Here is a 17,976-nt window from a genome sequence, read left to right on the forward strand (position 1 = left end):
CTGAAATCTAGAATTTATGTAAAAAGATTAAATTAGTAACGGTCATTAATTAATTAGATTGAGCCAAAATTAAGACTTCATTATTTTTTATATTTTATGAAATATTTGTTATAAGATAGGTGATGTTAGTTTCCTTGTGGATACTTGCATGAAAAAATGAAAATCCTTTAAGCAATTTTTGAATTTATCGCGAATAGATATTAGGACGCATTGTTCTATAATGTGTAGTGATATTTATGCATGCTGAAAAGTAATACAAGGACATAGCTAATAATTGTATTGAGCTAGAGTACCTTATTATGCTCCTATGTCAACATAGCAAAATTTTCATCAATAGAGTTAATAATCACATCAGAATCATTCTAATTGCTTTATGTGGCTTCATTTCTATGCAAAGGGGATGTATTAATAATGTACCTCTATAATTATTTATGGTCTTTGTTTAAATATGATTTAGGTTGGTTTTGATTAGAATATTATAATTTGATTTTTACTTTGAAATACTTTTGTTAATTAGATATTAGCCTGCAAAATTAAAGAATGTTAAGGCAACAATACTTATATCTTTATTAATTTACAAAGCTTATATGAATTGATTGTTTATGTTGGATGTAAAGTTAAATATAACTGAAAATGTAGGGATCATTATTGCCTCGGTATATATTTACTGCTGACTAACTTTATCTGTAACATTTACTGAACTTCCTATTGAGTTAACCGTGATAAAAATATTATTTGTGCCAATTAAAGTTTGATAATCACGTGTTTACCGATTGCGACTCCTTTGATAAACTGTACACATATTACATGTAGGTAGGTACCACATACAACTTGCGATAACGTATCGATAAGAAGCGTTCTTAAAATAGTTACTAATTACAAATTTCGATATTACACACGCTACGCATGTTTTTAAAACAGTGTGGGTCATACACTGTCTGACACCTGGTCTTTATCCGTTGTTCTTGATGTAAACAAGTGATGAGTAGGTGTCTACTTATTGTACTCAAGAAAATACGTGAGGATGTTACATGACACATCGTGTATATTAATTACTCATTGTTGATAATGGTTTGCCGGTATTTTAAATATAGGTACGATACAATCAACAATTATGTGGCTGTATGTACCATTTTGTCTTTCCTTCGTTTTTCTCTTAAAATTGTTGCTTTAGCTGTGCCTTTAAAAGGAAAATAAAGTCTGTAACCTAAGCCTAAACAAACGTTATACACTACCTAGTGTGAGAAAACCAAATTTTCTTAAATAATTTCTTTGCAAGTTTAATAAAAGGTGTTGATATAAAAATATACATATGTGTTGCGTTATATTTTGCATGGTCTGGGATAGGGCAGAGCAGGTACTTTAACGGTAGCTTATTTTTAGATATGGTAGGTATCCCGACGCGTGTAATGTAAGGTGTGAGATCGAAATGGCTTCCTTAATGGAGCTTGCAGACGGTGGCTTAGCAACTTGCTCCTATTTATACACGATTACTTTGTAATCATGTAGAAAGCAAACAATTGAATACCTACAGCTACAGCCCGCGTCATTCTGTGTAAATTACATATCCTATAGGCATTCCATTTTTGACTTTGGGAATTATTACAGGAAAAAGGAAAACCGCGGTAAAATTACAAAATCAGTGTCCCTTTTCAGTAAACTGGTTATTCCTACGGGATGGAAACAGCTTATTACGTGTGTATGGTTAGATATGTTGTTTGCAAGCCTGTGGTAATGTAATGATAATTTAATATACTGTATAATTACGAGGATGTATAAAATATTTTAGTCATGACTGATTCACCGATGAGTTTCTGCCCACATTAGCATCAATGACGGCTGTTATTAATGAATGCACATTATCTAAGTATTATGTTAGAAACTTTACTTGAAACACACATTGATAAACTATAATCGGCTTAAACCTAGTTAATGAACCTCATTATATTAAGTAGTTTTCGCCTTACTTCGGTAAACTACGTTAACAATAATTATGTAAGTATTTGAAATTAGATAAATATAGGATTATATGAATCGTCCACAAATAACAGTGAAAATTAAACCAATTCGTATGCCGTATGCGAAATGAATTTATAGGAACACGTCGACTATTCGATAGCAGCAAATAATTTGTATTGTATTTTGACAAATCCGGTGGAGCAATAAATAGGATCATGGTAATTAAATTATCGAATTTCCAAACTTTGAGCTCATAGGTAAGTAAATACCTTTTAATTTGCAGTTTATGGAAACCGAATAATAAAGTAGCAACAGGATGATACAGTTGTAAACAACATTTTGTATTTCCATTTTATTTCTTAATATTCTCCATGTCATTCATGTTTATTATATTCAAAAATATCCATATGAACTTGGTAGAAAATAATTAATAAAAACTTTTCGAAATTAGTTACTTGGCACACATTTTGATTCCCTCTACATTTTGCATTTACGGTATTCGGTACGTACGTTGAATCAAATTTTAAGTAGTGCCTATTTAGTTTTGATAGTGTTATTTATTTCCAATCACTTCATTTACGTATAGCGATACGATTTACATACTAATTAAATAAAACAAATGAACAGTGACGGATCTACTATGATGTTAAGTACGTCAAGTGACAAACAAATAAATAAGTGTTGTATTTTATGAATTAAGACTCACGGGAAATACAATTTTAATTAATAATTTTCATGAAAATGTATCAGGCGAGAAGGGAATTCGAATGCATGGTTACAATATAACTCTGTTACAAACTAGTCGTTTGTAACTTTTTGGGAGTGAGCTCTGGGGAAATGAGAGCAAGCCTTGCATTGACCCATTGGCCCCAGTTACAATGACTTAACATTCTGTGCCGGCGCATCTGGTATTGTAGATCTGTCTGTACATCATGAGTGTGACACATGACGCGCACGCAATTACGCAGGATGTTGATAATGTACTTCATTCATTACTATTACAAACTGGAGTAATTGTTTCTATTTGCGTAAAAGACGTTCAAGAATCTTACATATTACAATGTATCTGTGATCCATAATTAGAGAGGTCAATGACGTTGCTTTTTCACTCAAGTTATTTTTTCCTACGTTTTCAGTGTTTTGTGTTGCTATGACTAATAACACTTTTCTTTAGCTTCTATCTTCAGTTTGTCTTATGTAAAATAATGTAAATGTAGCTAATCTAATAGTTAGGAAATGTTCTTTTAAATAAATGAAGATGAAAATTATGTTTTTTCAAACTTGATGGTATGTTGAATGTCGATGGATATTCCTTACTTTACTAACCCCATTTCCTTATTTAATCTCCTCGGTGTTCCAATAATTAATTGGGGTTGGCCCGCCAAATTAGTCCAGATAGCGGGATAAAGAGGAGGATTCTTAATCTTTTACCACTTTACCAGAGTTTACTCAGAGACGTATTTTCTCATCAAAGTTGTAAACTCACAGGTAGACCCACATAGGCACATACCCGTACTAATTAGGAAGATGATAATTTAAGCAGAATGGTTTTTATATTTCCAATATTATAGTGTACCATGATTGGGGTGCACTGTTCGACTTCTTTGTTTTAATATCAGTTTAAAACAGTAAAAATACTGCTTATCTAATTACTCATACAGCACAATGTATCTAAATGAGATAAGACGTTATCATTAAATTAGTCTGTGTAGATATATTTTAGAAAAACACATTTTGCCTAATTTAACAGAATAAGCCCGGGTTTACACAAGGTAGTTTCACTGGGGCAGTGAAAGATCTAATTGGTACAGTTTTGAAATTAGCGAGTATGTTCGCAAGACTCTCCAAATTAGTACAGAAAGTAACAAAAGAGGACATAACAGTGCGCGTTTGAGTGTACAATTTACACCGTTGGCGTTGAGTGTCTAGTCGAGTCGCTGGTAGAGCGGGCCCGCTCGCCCGCTAGTCGCTTGCCCTGTGTCAACAAAGCGTGCTCTCTCCTTCACTCCCCTATCCTATGGGTTTTGTTCGCGCCGCCTCCGCAACGCGCTGAGCTTAGGCCCGTTATTTAAAACTATTACTAAATATCTTAGTGAAAAGTTTTAAGAAATTGCTCCACACTCACCAATTCTGTATATTCCCAGCTTTGCAATCCAATTTTGGTACGTTTTTAATTCACGGGTCATAGCATTGTTAAGGTAATAAAATTCAATCACAGCTTTTAATTACACTGCACTCATTCATAAATATCAGTCTGACATGAAGTCAGATAAATCACAACGCGCACCAAAAATCACAGATGTAGCACTCGAGATCACAAAGGTAGTAACCGGTTTGTAGAGAGTGTAACAGAAGTGTTTACTATGGGCGCGCAGACGAAGCCAGCGCGTACAGTACGGCGTGCTGTCGCGGCGCACTCGGCAGGGGCACTGGCGCGACAGAGGCGCCCCACTATCTCGCCGCCCGAACTTGCCCGACAGGCTTCTCCACTTATTTCCCGAACATGCGCGTGCGCTGCGCCGATGCCACGTTTCGTCCCGATACGTTGCCAGTTCTCTACAACTTTTTTTGTTTTGTGTTGACGCTTCAAATGAGGGGCCATAAAATAGAAACGTAGTTCGTCGAATAAAAAATAAGGAGGGTTATATCGGTTTGTTACTCCCTCTTCTCCTAAACAATAAAAGCTCTATGTTGAAAGTAAACATTAAGCTTAGAGTATTATTTCATATTAAATAAGCATAAATAGGAAGGAATCTTCAAAAAAATAATACTGAAATACCTACTAAAATGTCTTCAACAGAATATATATATACTTTTCGTCTGAGAAAGCAAAGGTAGAGAACAAACGTAAAGATTAACACAAACTACTGCAACTATGAGTGTAAATAAAAGTATTTAACTGAGACTGTTAGTTATTGCTATTATTATTATACCATGATTTAAACCCACGAAAGGACAGAAACATGTGGCAGTCCCAGTTTATAATACGCTGCGCTCACGCGGCTCACCCCTCGCTGTGTGCCAGGTAGAAAGAAGGGACCGTCGAGCCATAGTCGAGCGCTTGAAAAAACCCACGACTACAATTCACCATCGCTTGCTACGTTATACAATTGTCCCGATATTTATGACCATTTGTTTTGACCAAGAAACTAACGTAAGAATGATCATAATGTACTTCCAAGTTCTTCTGAACTAAAGACGAAACAAGGATGCTTTAGTTTAAAGGTTTTTTTTAATCTCTACCCCCTACTTGGTCCCCAACTATAGAAATTTGCAGGCTAAAATAGAATATCTAAGTATTGTGAACAGCTAGGACTCATCAAGTCATGTTTTAGTATTACGATTAGAGAGGTAGGAAGGAAATTCAGCACAGAAGAAGAAAGGAAGTGACATCACCCAAGAACCCTTCAAATACTTATGATTAAGTTGACTCACGAAAGACAATGAAGACAAAACATTTTACATTCATTTGTTGAAATAAAATCTTGGTATAAAACATGAGATATTGTGGGGCAATTGAGGCATAGCCACAGTACGTCGCACGTTAGTTGTGGGAATATTTGTACGTGTCAGGTGCTACCTGGGCCCGTACCTGCGGTAATGCTATTATACAGCCACAGCCTTCTGCCAAATGTACAGACACTGCAGTAATAATAACAGCCAGTGTTATATCCGTTTGGTTTAAGCATTAACTGATGCACCTTCGGTAACTTTTTTCTGTATAAAAACCTTTTATATTGACGATAGTTAAATTTGAAGTAAGTAAGATGGACGAGTATGGTAGAAGAAATCAGGATGGGCTAAAAGAAATTAGAATAAGGGATATTTTAAGATTACTTGAAATAATGTTGTAAATATTCTATCTTTATTTGCTTTTTATTTCATTGCTACTAGATATGATTTTCTTGTGATAGGACCTCATACATACCTGAAGTATTACCTTAGTTTTGAACAAAGCTACGTCTGTGAGTGCAATCGATATTGGCCTATGGCTACGTAATGTCCGACTTTCTCCTGAATAACATATTACGGAAGATAAGCTAGAAGAGGTTCAAGATGGCTGATAGGCAGAGCAGGTAGTGGAAGCGGCGCGCGCCGGGGATGCCGCGGTTGGTTATCGCAAACATTTGTCACAACCGAAGCTATTCAACATTATGATAGAATGCTCCACACGCAAAAATAACCTATCCCTAAACATAGAAATACCTTTTTTTAGTTTTGTCTTATTGTACTTTTATCGGAAGGAGCTCTGCATAGGTAAATGCAGACACATTAACTTGGTGTATTTTACCTCCGAATTACGTTATCAGATCCAAAACGGTTTACGATCTTGGCGGCGCCTATTTGCATATCAGGGACGGTGGTGTGGGTGAACAGCGCGGACTCGCTGCAAGCCGGGGACAATATATTTCAGCTAAAGACGACGCGATATCTCTGCTATTGTAGAAAAGACCGAGAACGGTACCTTGTACTGGCATTATGCCACAGCCGAACAAAAACATTGAAAGAATATACCTGAACATTTTGACTCTACATATGTCTTACTTAACTAGCTCACCTGTTTTCACGCACATCAAACCTACACTATATTACACGTACAAATCTTCATAACCAATGTTGTTAAAACAGAATTGATAGCGTTTGTGTAAGCACGGTGCCTAACTAGAAAATAAGCACTTCAAAAGTTGTGAAGTTTGCAATATGTTCGATAAGGCGAAAATAGTTATCTCCGGCATTCAGTAAGCGGTGCGCCAAAAAGGGTAGCATGGCGATATCTGTTAGATGGCGCTTCGCTAACGACATCGCCCGACATCTTACTCGCGGAGAAAACCGCCACATCTTTTCTACATAGACCGCTCCGATAAGCAGAGAACTCCATTTGTCATTACCATATCCTGTCTATTCGCTTCTCGCTCCGCTCTTATTAATAATGACTCACGATGAACTGAGGGAAAGAAAAAAATACGTGATTGAATGTGGCTGTGAATCTGGAGCTTGGGCGAGTAATCCACTTCAGTTTTCTAAATTCATCTCGAGCACGTCGACTGATAAAATTAGACTGCTTGGGACCGCGTGTGTTCCTCTTTATGTTACGCTGGTAACGTATTAAGTTGCGTGACCAAAGAATTAGACTGGTATGGTAATGGTAGTTGTGTAATTTGTTACAAAGACATTCGAATTCCGTCGTAATGCATTCCACGGGCGCTACGGTTGGGATGTTGCATTGTACTTCAATGGACTCAATTATCTTTGTGGAACTATGGACACTACATCACGTTATGGTTCCTCAAATTCTGTGCCTGAATTATATTCTAAATTCGATATGTATTGGCAGAATTGATTGATTAGTCTGTAGGTACCAGTCCTGACTCTAGAATATTGATTTCATCAGAAAATCTGGAAAACATTATATGTTGCAGATATTTTGTTTGTCTGATTTACCTGTCCTGAAATGAAATCAAATTAGATAGGTACACTGTGTGATAAATGTATCAGCCACCTCGTAATATTTACTGAACATCACATCATAAGTCATCAGAAATAACGCAACTTTTTGTCGTTTCCCACGCTATTGTCGTTCTTCCTTTGTGATAGAGCTGTCCCATTTACGACTACATGTATGTGCAAACGGTCACTCTGCTTTATGTATAGTAGACTCGGTGACAATGGAAACGATTAGGTTAACCGCTTATGTGGAAGTACGTACGAGAGAATTAAAACGGCTCTAGGTATTATGCGTGGACAGGCTTGGTGTTTGGTATAGTTACAGGTGACACAAAGCGGGCCGCGAATGCTCGCTGACGTTCTAATTCCAAACAAATGCAAATTGGGCGCAGCCTACTGATGGTGCTGGTAAAGTGGGCATCCGCTGAATGGAGGCGTATTGTGCTCGGAGCGCTAATGGCCGCGTAATTGGCACGAGGTTAATCGCGGCCACACGACCGCTCCACCTGAAACGTACTCTTTTATTCGGGGTTAGTGGCTATCGAGACCACTGGTATTTACATACAAATTCGTGACATTGGGATTGTCATGTTCTAATTCGAGCATCAATTCTTAGACACTTCTTATGGAACAATATTCTAGTCGATACCTATACCCTGACATGCCCTGGTGTAAGTGATTGGTAATAGTCGCCGGGAATCACTATGATCACTAGACCAGTTTAAGATTGTGTCGGATAATTTGAGTGCGGTGGGGATTGGATAATGAGCGTAGGATAAGTTGGTGTCAGCTGCGTGTCCTTGTACGGTCGGTTTGGTCGGCTCGGTCCGCTCTCCGCAGGAAGTGGTTCATTGTGTCGCACTGACCCGTCACCCGTGCCCGGACCGGCTTCGTGCCCACCGCCACACAACTACCGGCCTGATCACTAACTCCATATCAAATGATAGTATTAGGTACATAATACACCTACACAAACATCTGTACGACCCACATTGTTAAATTGAATTTCAATTAACAATATCAACTAAGTTATATATTAGATTAAATTCCGCATTTCCTTTGAAATAATACGTAACCACTCTAGATACAGCAACTTTATTGCCATTAAGTATTGTTTCGTCATCAGATAGGTATTGCAGGTATCATACATCAAGTAGGTTGTTTAGTTTCCTTTGTCATCTGCTGCGTTTCCAAAACGTGACATTCCAGCGTAGGAACAAGCAAAGCATTTTTAGGAAACAACGGATTCATTGCAAAAACGTTACCACTGCAGTGCCGCCGACTACTAGCCGGCAAATTAGTATTGTGCTCGCAAAAAATACGTGAGTGCAGTGGAAGTGAAATTATTGTACACTCAGCCGCAATGATATTGTGAAAACTGTTATCATGCTTTTTAAGTCGCCTTTACTATTATAGTCGTTTGAAATAACTTTAACAACAAACGAATTCCTTAACTTTTAGTGAGGTTGAACATTAACAGATGTTGGAATGCCTTGAAATATTATTCATGTACCTACATTATTATAGGTTTTAGATAGGTTGTTAGACACTTGTAATTTGAAATCTTAGATTATTCACGTTTCATCATACATGTTAGTAATAAGAAAATATCATTAGATAAGTATACATACATATGTAATTAGGGTCAAGAATAATCTTCATATTGAATTGATTTCCTACGTGTGTCTTAACATCATTTAAAAACTATTTGTATACTGATCGGGTATAGTTACTTCATGGTCCACAAAATCATCAGCAAGCGATACATTTGTTATAGCGTTCATAAATAGCGCTTTTCCAACATATTTTTCATATTTTCCGTAAGGAACGCTTGTAAAGTCCAATTGCGCTTTTAGCTAGATTTAAAGTAAAGGGTGTGTGCAGCTAGGGTAAGGGTCCGGATGTGAGCAAGACTTCGTAATTACGCGGCGTGACGTCATGGTCGGTCGGTCGACTCCCACGCGAAACGCGCCCTCTTATCACGACAATTAAATCGCACTGACATGCACTGCCCGACCCTTGACATCACACAACGAGCTCTCTCAATTAAAAAAGTAGAGTATCGTACTGTAACCCAACTGCAATAGGTACCTACTCACGCTTCCCTGCGCAACCTACATTTAGAAGTAATGGACATTATAATTGCTGTGCAAAAGAACGAGGCGTATGTGATGGCTGGTAGCAATTTCCCGAGTTTTAATTAAACACGGCTCAACGATATTCAATCTCATAATATTATTACGGATGGACGGTTAATGGTGAAATCATAATTACCCACACAAGGAAGAGTGTTGCTCGCGCACGGCTTTGCTTCCGCGTATATCCGCGGCACAATCGTATCTTGTGTAATGCTCCGACACTACAGGAACAGAATGCGTATAATTAATCTCAAGTATTGAGTGTGAGAAAATAAAGCTAAATGAGTCGACACTCGTGAGATCGCAGAACAACAAAAGTTTCCGAGCGTCGGCGGCGCTAAATGCGATTCCCACAATTGGCAATATATATTTGTTGGGAATTGCTTTGTGTCAACGATAAAAACATAGTGTTAGTTACTAATCAGTTAGGATAAGAATGAGGTGTAAGGACAATGGGTAATTTTGTTCTTGTATTCCCAACGGGTACAATGGAGCGCAGTGCATATGAAGCAGACTTGATTTCACACGATGTGCAACGCGAGCTTGGAGCCCGCCCAGGGTTGTTTTGCTATTGTTTGACTATTTTCTTGAGGAAATTTTGTTACTCCCTTATAGAAAAATCTCGTGTTTGTATTTTGATAGGGCATTTTTTCCTATGTTATCGTTTCCTCTACTAGAAAACTTCGATAGACTAAAGATATTTCATCTAATATTTTTGATTGTAACCGTCGCAGTCACAATTAGGATCACAGCTTCACTACCGGTGGCTAAGCAGCGTCTCAATGCTGCCGTTGCTTATGCCAAGAGTTCGTGCAAACGCCTGCATTAGAAAAAAATAGCTGTTTACTTACCGTGCTGATCGCCATAAAATATGAAACCTTAAAGAAACTCCTACAGTAAAATAAATATGATTTTTAATTACATCTAGAGAGTATCTATAGGTTTTAAAATAAAGTAGGTACATTAATGAATGATGTTTTCAATTTTAGCCCTTTGTTAGGGATTATATGTATTTGTACCATTGTTCAATATTACAATATTATGTTACGGTAGTTAAAGTTTATACATTTCGTTTTAGGCACGAATGGCTACATGCTGGACAAAGAGACGTAGGTAGGTAAGTACTTAGTAATATTCTTGTAACAAATATTCACCATTTCATATGAAAATATAGAAATTCACTGTATAATTTGATTGGATTCGAGTACAAAGAAAAATCTAAAAAAATTTGAAGCTTCGCAAAACAGAAAAGTCTTATTCTGTGTTAGCAAGATTCTGAGAACTCCACGTTAGGAAATTTTCATTACATAATAAAGTTTTCCGATAGTTAATATTAACATAGAAGCGCATACATTTTCCACAATGTATCAGTTTTTATGTAAACAATTTGCTCTCACCAGTGGTTACGAGCTGCACTACAAACTTTGGGTCGTTTAACAAAAATAGACACCGTTTGTCATGTAGTGGTGCAATGTTGTACATCCTGCTTGTCCTCTTGTCCTTTTTGTGTTCGTACATAGTCAGTGTCGTCGTGTGTTTTGTGTTTGTACAGAGTGGCGGACACCGGACATCCGCGCGGCCATTGCGAGATGCGACGCAGATATCACATTAATTATACAAATAAAAACGTACACATTAATTAACTCAAATATACACTTCTCTTTGTTTGAGATATTCTCACGCTGCTAAAGAATTGTATCAAGTTGTAATTTCCTTTAACAAGCGGTGTATCGAATAACAAGACGTAAACTGTTAACCTAGGCGTAACTTAAGTAAGTATTAGCAAAGCAGTCAGCGTAAAAATGTGGATTAAATTTCAGTATCTACATAGATACTTATAGTGCTGTATTCAAACAATAACTTCCACTAGTTGTTTAGTATTCACAGATAGGTTTCCATGCTTTTGGCACTATTCGGAAATGTGTTGATAAACGCATGACGTCAAGTAGGTAACCATCGGCTATTTTAAAATTTTCGCAACAACAAAAGGCAGTAATTTTGCAACGTGTTTGTGTTTCATTCATCAACAAGTTAGCTTGTTCACATGGTCACATCGCAGTAAACAACTCAATGACCCTATGTACTTTTGTTCGAGACATTGTTGTGCACGCGGGTTGTACATACTGAAGAGTATTTATAGTTTCTGCGTTTATTTTCTGTTGTTAATATTGGCAACCAACTCATGTGCCTTTTATGTTTATATATATTTTGTATATAGTATTTTATTTTTAGTTTTGTTTAAAGATAAGTAGTTTAAGTTTGTATATATGTATAGTGTGTACATTGTAGAAATAGATTATAAAAATAAACCAGATACTCATGTGCCTAGATATATTTGGATATGGGTTTATATAAAAACTATTTTCATACTAAACCTATAAGCAGATATTATTTATTTTCAAAGAGAACAAGATAAGATTTGCAGAAACCCACAAAATGATGCAGCAGTATAAATACGGGGCCATTAAATCCGTTGTTCCAGTAACAGGATTGTGTAACAGTATCTGAGAAAGTGCCTACAATAGTGATTTTCACTCGGTTCGCTTCGTCTGCTTTAAGTTGTACCTACATTATTCGCATTTATTATTTAACAAGACAATATCACGCTACTCTAGATTTAACTAGAGCTTTCTCGCCTTGCAGTCAAAATTATTAACTCTATAAAAACAAAGTATTAAAAGTAGAAAGTGTTAGTAAGAAGTCATTTTATTTTGTGTTAATTGAATTTTCTTGTGAAATTGCTTGACAATGCTACCAAACGAGCGGTGAGGTAATTAAGGCATTAGGTGGAGTCGTGTAATTATGTTGATAGAAGTGTATCGCAATGGACCGGTAAGTTCGCGAGCGCTCGGAATGTATATGTAGGTGTTCCATGTCATAACATTGATGCAGACGATTAGTCCAAATATTGTGAAGATCGCTGAGAATAACTTCATTTAAGAATCTTGATAACAATAATGTTTTTACAATAGTACAGTAGGTTTTCTCTACTTAATCAGGACCTACACCTATAACAAAATGCGTGAAAGATGTGAAAAAAAACTAAGCCTCATCTTGATTCGATAATTTTTCTTGCAATTTTTAATATTATGGGATCATTTTTGGTCTCATGAGAATACAACACCCAGATCGCTTGTAAAGGTTTGTTACTCCTACTTCATGTGATGAGGTAACATACATTATTCAAGGTGTTGGCTATAAACCGCTTGTGGCTTCTAGATGGAGCAGAGTCGCAGAGCACGTTTAACCTTAATTGTTTGATTGGCTATGAGTCGAGTCCCGCGGGCCACGGCAACTGCGCCGATGTCTCAGCACTCAGGAAAGGGTCCTGAGTGCTGAGCCTGAGTACTCGATCACTGTTTGGCCAAATATTGCGTAGTAGCCAGTACATACCTTATCTATTGTAGATACTCGATACTGCTCTACATAGGAATGTTATACCTACTATTAGACCGGTACAATTAGCGCTTGCGAAACCTATTTCGCTACAATTAGTGTAATTAGATACTTACGATGATTTCCAAATAGCAATCCAAGAACAAGCACAATAACATAAAATATTATTGTAAGTAAGACCTTCATCACTTTGACTGACCAACAGCAGGAAAAAGGACCTTTCCCAGATTTATCCTGATAATCCGCGTGTCTTGTTGTAATTTATTGTTAGGTTTAGATACAATACAAGCAAATCCAATGGAATTCTTCAAAATGACATTTATCCCTACTAAACATATATCTCGTGATTTATTAGCATCGTGATTGGTTCTTATGTTTAATATTCGGAGAACAATAACATAAAACATGTCTGCTTAGCCTCGAGTCAAGTTCTGCACTCAAACGGAGAAGTTATTTGCATAAGCAAATTCGGCGAACGATGTCGCCCGGTCATTATTTAATGACGTTCTCCTAACATGACAACTCGGCGTAAATTACACACAATTATGCCTACACGCATCGGTGCTCTCGTTTTGTACATAGGTACATACACATTGTTGTGCGCAATTCATAGGTATGTTTTGCAGTTCAAGTTTTCAACACGTCTCGTTTGATTACGCCCTGTAGGCTATCATAGATATTCCACCCGCCTGTGGAAGGACCACTAACCAAACAAGATTTGCACTTGTTCGCGGAATATCTAAAATTGGCCGATGAAGCTGCATCGTAACGTTTCCTTATGAACGTGAAGTCCAGTGGGCGGTGAACGGCGCGGCCTGTTGCTCTGCGTACGCTAGGTTATGCTTCCCGAGACCAAAATAATTCACAATCGACGGCATCCGTTATTGAACGGTGAGTATTGGTGCCGACTACCATGCCTCATGTTATTATGACGATGCACGAAGCAACGAGCCGCAATTTAAAAATACCATACTGTTTTACATCGTTATGTTTTGTTTCAGGTATGTTTTACAGAAGCGAGTGAGTTTAAAATTCATAATAAAGCCAGTGTCACTTTTTATAAACATTGCTTTGAGTCTTTGACGTAACAATAACTTCGCTTCGAAAGTTATTCAAAACATTCAGGAGTTATTTGCAAAATAGTTAATGGAACGCTTGGCATGTCGGAGTCCGCTCGGTAAGGTTCACGCGCGGGATTTACAGCGGCATGGAGAGATCTCGAGCGGGCGCGGCGCGTCGCCATCGGAAGTGCCGCCTGGCTGCGGGCATTCCTCACAGTCTTTCAGATCAACTGGCCATGGCGTGCTTAAATGTGTGTCAGTTAATGTTACGGTTACAATTTCATTATGCATGAATGAAATTGCAAGTATGAGCGTATCCTTTTTATTGAACCGTGTAGTTTGATGCGGATACCACTATTAAATCAATTATAAATTTATCAAGCTCCGATATGCCACAGCGGATCGTGGCTGTACGAAAAGACACAATACAATGAAGTAAGATTCCATTCGATCTATATCTGATGTCGGCTGAGACTGCACACGTGTGCGCGTGATCAATTTATTGTTGCGTGACCTAACCGCCGCCTTTGTTTCCTCACCGTGACATTCATAATTATTCGGAGCAAAATGTCTGATTACCAACTTCCACTTTTGTGTTTTTTCATATCTCTGATCTAGACCATACAATTTCTACTGATTAGTATAGTTCGGCCATTCAGAGAATGCGTTCCTGACACGTCGCGATTGAACTGACGACGTAACTTTGCAATGGCGTTGCAGTTACGATAAAAATGTTTTTGCTGGTTGTTTACCGTTTTAACAATTGAGGAGCATTAAAACAACATTATTATATCAATAATCAATGAATGTTATTACGTCGTCAGTTCAATCGCGACGTGTCAGGAACGCATTCTCTGAATGGCCGAACTATAGTTGAAGATTTTTTTGCATTGCATGAAGCACGAACATATTTTTCAATTACTTAACTAGGCATGCTCCATCCACCGTTAAATAGAATTTAATGCAGTTTTAATGTTTGGTGTGAAGCGGGAAGCCGATTAGCTTGAACCCATACACACTAGCGTCGCGTGATGCTTGCATTGCGATATATAAATTGTTGTTTGCAGAGACAATGGAATGGCCCCCGGCATTAAACAAGCAAAAAGATCTTCAATCTAAAGCCAATTTTTATGTAGGACGAACAGATTACTAAACCCTGATTATAGTTTAATAGTATGTTTAAATCTTAGGCAAGCCTGTCTTATCTACTTTTGTGAAGTTGAGAGCTGTAAATAAGTATCTCTTTGTTTATAGTCAGTCTTATAACTGCTTGGTTTTGAAATGAGTTATTTTAGAGATTCTAGTGAAAACATAAACACAGTCAATTAGCTCGTCTATGGAGACAATTTTCCTACATCAATCATCCCTTAAATTAGTTATGTTTAGTTGTTATTACTGACAATTATATCACAACTAGATATTCAAGTTCTTTTTTATCGAGACTGGAGTCTCACTAGGATGACGTAATTGTACTGACATAGTAAATTAAGAATGCGATAATTAAGACATGCTCAAAATTTTTCCCACATAACTACCTACTGTATTAGGCATACGTAATGCGTTGATGCGCGTGTCTGATCGCGAGATTTAAGAGTAAGAATACTTAGTTGTTCTTGCGACAAGACGGTGTCACAATAGATATAGAAGTGACATAATCATAACGAGGGAACTAAAATTGTCTGGAATTCGTTCACGTTGTTATTGAATGAGAGCGACGGTAGCATCGCGCCGACTGGCGGCACAAATTGTTGATTACAAAAGAGCAGCAATTGAGACGTCAGAGACGCAGGAAGCGAACAGATTGAAACTTATGTCTGCATTGCAACTCGGCCAATCACTACTCATCTAGTTTATAAGTAGATTGTTTAAGAACCAGCTCGTTATAAATAACTTTACAGAATAAATAATGCAGCGTTGTTACAGACATTATTTCACCGGATAATACGTCGCTATTACTGAATATTTTCTTGACGATGATATCCAAATAATAGTCTCAACTAGAGAAAGTAACAGCTAACAAAACAATAACTAACTGGCGGTACATTGAATTTCCAGCGGCAGTGGCATGGCAGTTTAATTGCAAATTACACTGTAACAACGTGACATGTTTTATAATCGACGTTATACCTCTATCATCCGTAGCTATGGTGCAACAGTTATAGGGTGGGTATCTAATGTGAAACTTATTTTATAGAAGATTGGAAAGCGTCGAGTGGTAGTTGCTGTGGGCAGATGAGAGAAAGCGCGGTCGGAGGTCGTGGCGCGGCCGCGGGGCCCTGTCACCTGCGCTAAACAACGAGATGATACCGCGAGACTTTATTGTGAAATAAATTAACAACATTATGAACGCTGCGTCATCATTAGCTATCAAAATAAAATGTTAGAAGCCAATACCATAAGATTCACAAAATAAACACAATCATTCACATAAACACGGCATAAAAATAGATTCCATTCTTCGACACAAACAAAACAAAATTAAGATATTGTAGGCATTACCATAAATATTCATAGCAGCCACGAATGTTAGGTTAGGTATGACGTTTACGTTTTGTTTTGATTTCTATCAACGTTACTTCTCCAAAATGTTAAATATTTGTTCGAGCAAATGCATGTTATGGAAATGCATTTACGGAACGGATGCGACTGCTGGAGATGGGATTATTTTATGTGCAAGTTTGTGCCTATGTATTTCATTAGTGAGGTGCAACGTGGCACAAATTGGTCGACGCAGTCGCCAACGACCGGACGAATCTCATTAACGAGCCAGATTGATAGCCCTGGAAAACGCTTTAAATTATTTCACGGTACATTAATATTGAATATCACATCATCTGCGATGTAGCACAATATTGATAATTTATACGTGTAGCTCGTCTTCTAATAGGGCACAACCGATGGAGTAACGTGATAGCGATCCTGTTACAAAGGCCCGTGTACACATTAAGTAGGTACTTGAATATTGGCTGAAAATATGTGTATGTTTATTGGTTTCCTGGACTGACCGTTAGCAACAAGTGTACTAGTGCGTATTAACTTAATTGGGGATTAGTGCTTGTTTATACCAATAATATGAAGAAGCAAACTTTGTGACAATGTGGTTTGAGAAGTTGTAGTGGGAACCGGGCAGGACCTCACTCATGAGTGCATCCGGCCGTGCTCTCGCTGTGGCGGCATATTGGGCTGACAAACTGTAGTCTCACTAAGTATAAGACATGTCATCGACACGAAAGAAGAAGAAGAAGTGGGAACCACTGGACTTGCAACCGACTTTTAAAATTCTTTCACCATTCGAGTATCACCATAATTCTTCCAAAAAACCTGTTGGAAGCGATCTGCAAAATTAAAATATTGCTACAGAATAATAACGTTACCCATATAATTTGTTTGTTAACTTTATAGATAACAATAAAATCATAGACAAAACATGTTTTAATACTTATTTGACCATAAAGGTCATATAAAAATATGACCTTTATTAAACTACTAATTTATTTAAATGTATGTTAGAGTCTTAGACAGTATCGCGCACGGTTAATGAAAAATAACTACCTAAGTTTAACATATGCTTTTGTGATAATTATTTATGTACATCTATTATGTAATTTTTAAATAGTTCATGACATAAATGAAAGTAAATACCTAGTTAGTTTTAGCGCAGTAATGTTGATTGGTGACAGAAATGCAATTGCTGTGATACCCTCGGAACTCGGAATAACTACACAGCTACCTGAGTATTGCAGTTGTACAGGTACGAGAGGCTAACGTGCAGGCAACGATAGCATCGCGCAGTCGTCGAAACGGTTGACATGATTGCAAGAAGTGTTCCCGAGTCACGTACCGCTGTGTAATTTGTACGTAATTGTGCTTGAATTTAAGTCGAGTCAACACGTCGTAGCCCAAGGGGCCGCCGCCGCCGCGATGTAGGCTTGTGATAGTACATCAAATATATCCGAACCTAATTTAAATAGATAGGT

At 37.5% G+C, this 17,976-nt stretch overlaps 1 protein-coding gene across 3 annotated transcripts in view; it reads right to left on the reverse strand.

Moving 5' to 3' along the window:
• Window positions 1-17,976, reverse strand: part of LOC124633166 (semaphorin-1A) — a 78,824-nt gene that overhangs the window by 14,341 nt on the left and 46,507 nt on the right. The window contains exon 1 of one of the 3 annotated variants that reach the window (XM_047168305.1): window positions 4,085-4,395. The exons of the other annotated variants lie outside the window; for them this stretch is intronic. The gene's annotated coding sequence lies outside the window, so the exon portion shown is untranslated. Of the gene's footprint in view, window positions 1-4,084; window positions 4,396-17,976 lie in introns of those variants that run through there. 3 annotated transcript variants of the gene reach the window in all.

This window comes from Helicoverpa zea, chromosome 1 (assembly GCF_022581195.2).
Source record: "Helicoverpa zea isolate HzStark_Cry1AcR chromosome 1, ilHelZeax1.1, whole genome shotgun sequence".
NCBI classification, from domain to species: domain Eukaryota; kingdom Metazoa; phylum Arthropoda; class Insecta; order Lepidoptera; family Noctuidae; genus Helicoverpa; species Helicoverpa zea.